Source organism: Haplochromis burtoni, unplaced genomic scaffold (assembly GCF_018398535.1).
Source record: "Haplochromis burtoni strain Fernald_Lab_line unplaced genomic scaffold, NCSU_Asbu1 Contig_110, whole genome shotgun sequence".
Taxonomy (NCBI): Eukaryota; Metazoa; Chordata; class Actinopteri; order Cichliformes; family Cichlidae; genus Haplochromis; species Haplochromis burtoni.
The window spans coordinates 350,079-358,702 of record NW_024582471.1 but is presented as its reverse complement, the minus strand read 5'-3'; the positions used below and the strand labels follow the sequence as shown (position 1 = coordinate 358,702).

The 8,624-nt window shown below is 40.3% G+C and overlaps 1 long non-coding RNA gene across 1 annotated transcript; it reads right to left on the bottom strand.

The window, feature by feature from the left end:
• Positions 1–3,792: 3,792 nt before the first annotated feature.
• LOC102300513 lies at positions 3,793–8,592 on the bottom strand. The gene is made up of 3 exons (XR_001336508.2): positions 8,511–8,592; positions 4,973–5,061; positions 3,793–4,721 (listed from the first exon to the last, which is right to left on the bottom strand). It is a non-coding gene; the product is annotated as an uncharacterized LOC102300513 (long non-coding RNA).
• Between the last annotated feature and the right edge of the window lie 32 nt (positions 8,593–8,624).

Below are 8,624 nucleotides of genomic sequence, written 5' to 3'. Positions count from 1 at the left end.
ATTTCATTTACAGGGTGCGTTAAGTAGTCTAATCATAAAGGAAGGTTGCAGAGACATTTTATATTTTGTAAAAATGATAATAAAAGTAATTATTCGAATTAAAATATGATCAAAAATGAATTCAAAGAAAAAGAGAAAAGTGTTTTCTCCCAAATAAATCAGTCTCATCAGTGCTGTTTGCCCAGGAGTGATGTGTGAGAGAGTTTCACTCCAAGGTCAGCTGAAAGGTCAGAAATTCCCCCCCAAATGAACCACTCTGCATAATCTGTGGGTATGGGTGGAGCCACTCTCTGTTAGGTTAACCCCAATTTTGAACATGCAAAGTCCAAGACCTTCTTCCCAGTGGCTCTCTGTGTGGGGCAGTACTTTTGGTTTTCAAAGAACATCTCAGGACCACATTGTGGCTTTATTGTTATGGTTTACAGCTATATGATGGCTCATACCTTGCCTCCATAGTGTAGTGGTTAACACATTAGCTTGACAAGAGAAAGGTTGCTGGTTCACTTCCAGGGATTGTGTGAGGAGGGGCATCCTGCTGTGGTGAACCTTTGTGACACGGAAGCAGCTGAAAGTAGCCTGATGGGTGGCACATTTAAAGGGACAAAAGGAACCAGCAACAAACTATACAGTTGTTGAGTTAACCTCTGCAGGATGGCTCTTTGAGAAATGCTCCATGTAACTGAAATGACTGAAGCAATATTGTTTCTAATAATATATACATTATTTAACTGACAGTTATTCCAGTGTTACCTTTGGCTCATCGCCAGTCCATCATAATGGCATCACAGAGAGACGGGCAACCAAACACTCATATATCTACAAAAGTAGCCAATTTAGAAAAACCAATCAACCTATTTATCTAAACCACAGGACACACACACACACACACACACACACACACACACCCAAACGTCACGCTGAGAGGCTTCAGCTGACCAGCAGCTTCAAACCCTTCTTGAGGTGAGAAAACCCCGTTAACCACTCCAACACCATGCCCTCCCACATTCTGGAAGATGAAACACAGTTTTTCAAAAGTGATATTCTTAATTTTTCAAAAATTAAGAATATCACTTCATTTTCTTCCTCCATATACCGTCCAGTGACACAGTGAGGGTGTGTTTAATCAGATATTACCTTTAATTTGTCAACCTGACGCAAAAGATGATGATTTAAAAAGAAAAAGAGCAAAAGCCTTGTAACCACTTATGGATGACCAAGTTAAAGCCGATTATTACCAGTCTGAGAGGAGAGAGTCCTGGTGGTCAGGTGGGTCATGGCATTATAATGCACAGTTGCTGTAGAAACCAACCTTGACCTCAGCTTCACATCTACAGGAGAGTGTGTGTGGGCATGTGAAAAGGATGACAGAGTACCGACATCTGAAAGTCAAATTAGAACTATGAGGCATGCATGACTGCATCGGGAAGACACACAAGAGTGCACCATGCGGCCGTGCACAACTTGGAAGATAAATGGTCAACCGCATAAGTACAACTAGATGTAGACAACCCAAAGAAAATGTTTGAAGTGCACTCTGTGTTTGTTCCAACAGGAAGTTTGCAACATGTAAACAGGAAGCCGATAGTAGAAAAAACCATGGTGGTTGTAGGAGCAGGAAGTGTTGGTCTACTCTGAACTGTTGATCAACAAAAAGTGATTTAATCTTGGTTATGACATTTTATTTTATTTGTATTTTTCATGGCTTGCCATTCCTTTGTGCTTTATGAAATTTGTGCAATAGGAAGCTGCAAAAGAGGTGTGTGTGTGTGTGTGTGTGTGTGTGTGTGTGTGTGTGTGTGTGTGTGTGTGTGTGTGTGTTTCAAAGGCCAGGAGGTTCATACATTATTCAGTCTCAGACATTAAAGATGTAGATGTGGTCAGAGACATATGCAGGAGAGACACAGGGAACACTCGCACACAGACAAGCATAGCAATGCACGCAAATATGTTGCTGCCTAATTGAAACTCTGCAAACATTTTTCACTGCTCTGCAGTTTGATTCCTCTTTTTATCCACAGAGTAAAATTAATAAAGATCTCACATTGTTGCCTCAGTCTTTGTGCAGGCAGTGAGAGAAACACGCGAGAGGAGAGACGGAGAAAAGGATGGGCTGGAAAATAGGACAAAAACAACATAATGTGTGAGTGTGTGGGGCTCTGTGTGCATTTGGATGGGAGGGGCATGAAATGTGTCTCAAGGAGCAGAGATTTCACAGCTCAGTGACTCTGTCACTGTGCACCTGCTCGCTGAGGCGGTGGGAGGGAGAAAATGAGAAGGAAAAAAAGTGGCAAGGTGAGGAGGTTTGAGGTAAAAGAGAGTTGAATTTTATTGAGAGAGCCAGGCTAAGCACATCATGGAGTTTAGTGTATACGGTATTATTATTTTTTTTTTAAAAAGTGCACAGAGGCATGCTGTGAAGTACCACGATACTGGTCTTTTATTGAAGAACACCTACATACCCACTCCCCCCAAAAAATATATTATTAATACTGTATTTTTTATATATATATATATATATATATATATATATATATAATTTATTTGAAAGACTGGGAACAAAGGGCATTACTATAGCCTCGACTCTCTTGAATATTGTGGAAAACCTTCCCAAATCTACCTGGAGGGATTTTCCCACTTTCAGCCACCAGAGGGTTGAACCATGAAGCCTAGCTCTGAGTCCCAAGTCATCCTCAAAGCACTGACGGCGCTCTAAATGCTCCACTTTTTTCTGGTATTTTGCAAGCTTCCTACTGTCACACTGTGTTGTATATAAAAAGCAATTGTAACCATTTCTAATAAAATAATGCTCACATTTAATTTATTAGTAACAATATCAGTAGATCATTAGTTCTCTTAACTGGTCAAAGTCATGGAAAACATCCCCAAACTAGAAATGCACAGAGGTTAATCTGTGTATGCAGTTGCACACATAAGATAGCATCTTTTGCGTGCTACACCAATGCAACTTTATATACTCTATTTTTATATGTGTCACACAATACTTTTAGTAAAGCTGCATATTACAATGATTTACGAGTCCTTTATGCCAAATACCGCATTAGGAAAAGTAAAAGGACTCTGCACAGTGGTACAGTGGTTAGCCCTATTGCCTCACAGCAAGAGGGTCATGAATTGAAATCCACCAGCCAACTAGGGCCTTTCTGTGTGGAGTTTGCCTGTTCTCTCCACGCTTGCGTGGGTTCTTTCCCACTCCCCTTTGACTTATGTGTCAGTGTGAGTCCGAATAGTTGTCTGTGACAGACTGAATACTTGTCCAGGGTGCACCCTGCCTCTCATCCTATGGCAGCTGGTACAGGATCCAGTTGAAGTGAGTTAGATTTGGAGCCAGCAAAATAAAAAATAAAGTCTAGGCAAGAATGTAACATATAACTGTGTTATGAGGTATCTAATGAGATGACATGTTAGTGAACCTTAGATACCAAATGCAAAGTTTTTCTTGCTTATTACTGAGTTTCACCTTCTCAGTTTCGGTCCTCCATTGTTACATTATTTGCTCCATAAAATCAATTTGTTTACAATGATTGACAGGACTGGATGCTGCAGACAGACCAGTACTAAAATAGAATATATTGAGACTGGCAGCATGCTCGTATACATTGTTCATCATTCATGATGCATGTGCACTAACGCACACCAATTCTGAATTTTGAACTCTGTGCTCACAACAATCCAGTAGTTCCCTTCATTTTTAATGCTAAAGTTCATGATTTTAAAATGCATGGTAAGATACAGTGGTAAGTGCTTCTGAGCCCAAGAATTGACAGTTCAGCACAAAACTGCTTTAGCTTTATTATTGCAGTGTGGGTTAAAGTCATTATTAACAGCATTATTGCACTATTACAAACAACGATTTCTCTGGATTCTCTGAATCTTTGCATTTTTTATGGTGACAGATTTATCTTTAAATTGTTGCAGTCTATTACAGAGCACTGAATTGACCTTTTCTTTAAAATGCGGGACTAAAACAAATATTAACATTTGATGTTTTTGCACAAGTTTAACTTAAAAATACAACATAAATATTTAAAACAATAATGTTGTTATTTACATTTTACACAGCATCTCATCTTTTTTGAATGATGATTGAAAAGAATGAAAGCATTATGATTGAAATAATACAATGATATAAAAATAACACTCTCCCTCCGTCTTCTTCCACCATGACAGGACAGGAAAATAAAAAGGTCGTGAGTGAGACTCAGGTGTGCTGAAATCTTTAATTGGATTCCACACAATCTCCTTTCTTGCTTCAGTGTAATAAAACAAATGGGTTTTTAGTTCTGTGACACTCTCATGCCATTTATTCAAAGAGGAAACAGTGATGTCGTGTTTATGAGCAGAGTTTAGAACTGGATCCAAATGAATGTGCATAATTTTGTCTTCACGAGTATATACAGTGAATTTAAACTGGAACTGTATATGTACGTGTCTCTGTGTGTGTGTTCATGTATTGAGAGAGAAAGACATAGGGACAACTCTCAGATGTGGGGTGAGGAAAAAGCTATCTTGGAAACCATGTTTTGAGCATAGCAGTGACTTTAAGGTCAATGTTTTAGCCCCAGGATAAAAAACTAATAGCATAATAATGACAGAGAGGGAACTGCAAACAAGAGATAAGGTGGACGAAAACAAAATGCTGATCGCTGAGAAGGCTGATTGCAGAGCTACTGTGCTAGCATTAGAAAGAGGAAGAGAGAAAACTGAGGAGGAGACAGAAAGAACAACGTTAGGGATATTAAAAAAAATTATGGGTGCTTTTTCTGCTGTATTTCTGTGACTCACATTAAAATGATTGAATGACTATCTGACAAGGTAATCGTTTAACATCCATGACTTACAAAGGACAAAATTCAGCATCTATCACTTTGTCGCTTATATTCAGTCGTATGGGACATGAATGACATAATGAAACACACTTTTTTGACTATCCAAATGAATCAAGTGAATCCACCTGCAGTGTTTCCATATACTATTGCATCCCTGCCCCACTATCGGTCCACTCAGTTTTCAAGTTGGGAGATTTGACAGGAGATCGCTGATCTAAAAATGACATAAAGCACATGAAACACAGTAAACTTGGATGTATAAAAATTGCATTTTTTATAAATACAAAGACTCTGGTTACTTGGAAGCAAAATAAAGAAAAAGAAAAGACAGGTATATGTGTATGTATTCCTACTTAGCGTGAGAAATAAGCTTTAAAATGTAAAGGAGAAAGGTTGCTGACAGAAAGGCTGATTAACTTATCACTTAGTGGCCAACTTACAGAGCTTAATACAGGCTTTTTGGTCATGGTGTTTGTTCTCCCCCTTGTGGTGATCATTACATATTACATGACATCAAAAAAAAGAGGTGTAAGCCAACTAATCAACCGGAATCAGCTAATCAGTTACTGAAATATACTTCGAGCAGAACATAGTGACGGTCTTCATAAGAACAGCCTTTCGGGTCATAATTCTTTTCATTCTTCAAAATATATATGATTGTATTACAGCAGAATCCTGCAAAACATTTAAATTTGACCCATTTGTAACCAATGAACTGGCTGCACCTCTAGTACAATGCAATTCATTGGTTACCCTGCAACAAAAACAACTGTTACCCAGTTTTAATATGCAGCTCTGCTCACATTTAAAGGAGTCTTGTTGACACGACTTAGAAACATTAGCAGGTTTCTAATGTTTCTAATGTTTTGCCAGCCTCCATTTTCATACCTTACAATTTTCATACTTTACAATGAGCTGCACTCAAATGCGACATCATTACTTTTAGCTTTGAAAATTGTCACAAAGATTCTGTTGTACCCGATTAAATTATTCCTTGGTTTATTCAGCTTCTTACAAAGCCAGCCTGTCTAATGAAATGAGTAACTGGTCAGTATCCCATCCATCCATCTGGGCACCCATAGCTTTGCCGGTCTGACCTGGAGCCACAACACCGTTGCCCTAGTAAAGAAGGCCCAGCAGTGGATGCACTTCCTCCTTGTCCTGAGAAGAAATAACCTGGACCAGAAGCTACTGCTGGCCTTCTACCACTCCTCAGTGGAGAGCGCACTCTGCCTGGGTGTTTGGTACGCAGGGCCCACAACTGTGAACAGGAAGGCTGTGCAGAGGGTAATTAACGCTGCCCTCTGCCACTCCTAGAGGCCATCGCCTGATCCTCCTGTCACAGGAAAACCTGGGCCATCACAAATGACCACCTGTTTGACCTGCTGCCCTCTGGGTCAGTTAGGTCCCACACCTCCAGACTCACAAACAGCTTCCTCCCGTGGGCCCATTTGGACTGTTAATAAACACTATCCCCCTACACCCCACTGATGACCACCCACCTTCACCTCACTAATCTGAACTGAGTATCATGGACTGAGTAACGCTCATCACTCAGGCCACTCACACACGGACTCTGTTCAGACCAAGTCTTTTCTTTGCAGTACTTCCAACCACTTTGCAACTTGTTCTCTAATGTGTTCCTTTCTCTTATTTTTGCACGTTTCACTTGTTTGCTCTTTATTCCTGCTGTCTACTACTTATATTTTATTCCAGCACAGTTGGTGTGGTGCACCCACAATTTCGTTGTACATGTACTATGACAATAAAGGCGATTCTATCCATTTTAATTACAGGAATTGAAATGGGAACTTTCTTTAAAAGGTCATCAGTGCCTTTGTTTCAACAACACACCTTTATTTTAAACATGTTAGCACAGGCAGCTTCACACTAAATTGTAATACTATTGTTTCTCCACTAGGGGATAGCACAGGACATGAAGCACAGTGCCCCATTTAAAATTTTTTATTTTGGTCCAGTTTACAAGACAAACACAAATGAATCAAACATTTCAGCATTCGTTGTCCTCCAACTACCCCCCAGTCATTTTTTTGATGAGGACTGCTCCCCGACCATGTCAGTTTTATATTCCCTGAATACACAAAGAAGCGCAAACTAAAATTCCACACAAGCACTTATTTGTCAGATTTGCTCATTTCCGGTACATGCACACATGTGCAGTGTGATTTTTATTACCCCATTCCCTCTGTGTCTACACTTCTTTTACTGATCTCTCTCGCTCTCTTCTATTTTTCTTGTTTCCTTGCCCATTCTCCTTCCCAGCACACACAGCAGCTTCTGTTACAATATAAAAGTCTTTGCAGGCTTTCTGTTCTCAAACACAGATGAAGATGCACACCACGAATGCCGCCACTCTCAATGGGAGACCTCGCCAGCGAGCTGTAGATTGAGTGTCCCAGGGTGATTAACTATTGATATGGGGCTCAGGTAACGCACCTGATATCTGAGGGGGTGGGGGAGAAAGACAATAGCATCGGAAGAGTGAGGGGGGTGGAAAAGAGAGAGTGAAACAGAGAGAAATAGTGTCCAGGGGTAGAGTAGAATAGAGACATATAATGATGGGAGAGTGAAGGCTGAAGGCCAGCTCACAGACAAATAACAAGTACATGGTTGAATATGCTGTAAATCCACATACAGGCCCCCCTTTGGATTGGTGGACTGAGTGGATGCTCAGGCCCAGCAGCCAGTAGCTGAATTGCATATTGTGATGTCTCAGGGCATAGCTGAGGAAATGGGATGGAGAGGGCACTGGAGGGGGGGGTGTCTTTGTGTGGAGGGCAGGCTATAAACAAATGGATCACTGTGAGTTAGAGAAGAACCATCCATTTGTCTTTAGCAACACACATTATGGTCCTGCTCTCCAGTATCCCTCAAAACAGACCTGCTTCTTTGTGTAACACCAGTTACAACTTACACCGTCAGCACTTATTGCAATCACCCCCCTTTAAATTCTTTATTCCTACCTCTTTGCTGTCTGATAAGAATCTCTCCCTTATTCATACCTTTTTGTAGGTGGGGAGTTAAGCAAGCCCACTTTCCCAAAAGCAATAACAGCAAAGCAGCTAATATCGGGTATAGTGTGCATATAGTGCTGTATTCCTGTAAATGGATGATCTGGGAAAATATACATTTTATTCACACTGTCATCAGCTGATATCGTTTGATTATCCATTATAATTCTTCTTACTGTTAAAACAAACTTACAAAGCGGTGGAACAGACGGCGTATTGAAGTTGTTCACACCCAACATTTAGGAGCGTTTATGAGTTTCGGTGGGCCGAGTGTTGAATACCGGCACCATCAGGAACTAATTAGAAGCACACCCACATACAAGGTGAGAGAAATAAAGAAATCTTTTGTAAAGGGTGCCTTATGAAGTTATACTATGAGACCTCATAATATCCGGTCATTACACAAGTCCAAACTTACTGATTGTGGCTACAAATAACAGTAAATAAAAGTGAATATAATTTAATTTTCTGCTTGATTTAATCGATTTGAATTTAAAAGACTTAACATGGCGCCTCCTTTTCTACCTTACCTTCGATCGCTAAGCTCATTTAAAAAAACCCCAAAAAAACAATACAAAAACCCAAAACGATTGTGTCAACACAAACTGAGTCACCTAGTATGTAGGCTTACCTGTATGGGCTGTTATACTCCACCGCTCCGTCGTGTTTTTTCCCTTCTTTCTGCCACTCCCTTCACTTCCATCCTGCAATACAGATAGCCCCGCCTTTCGGCCACTCCTGTGTG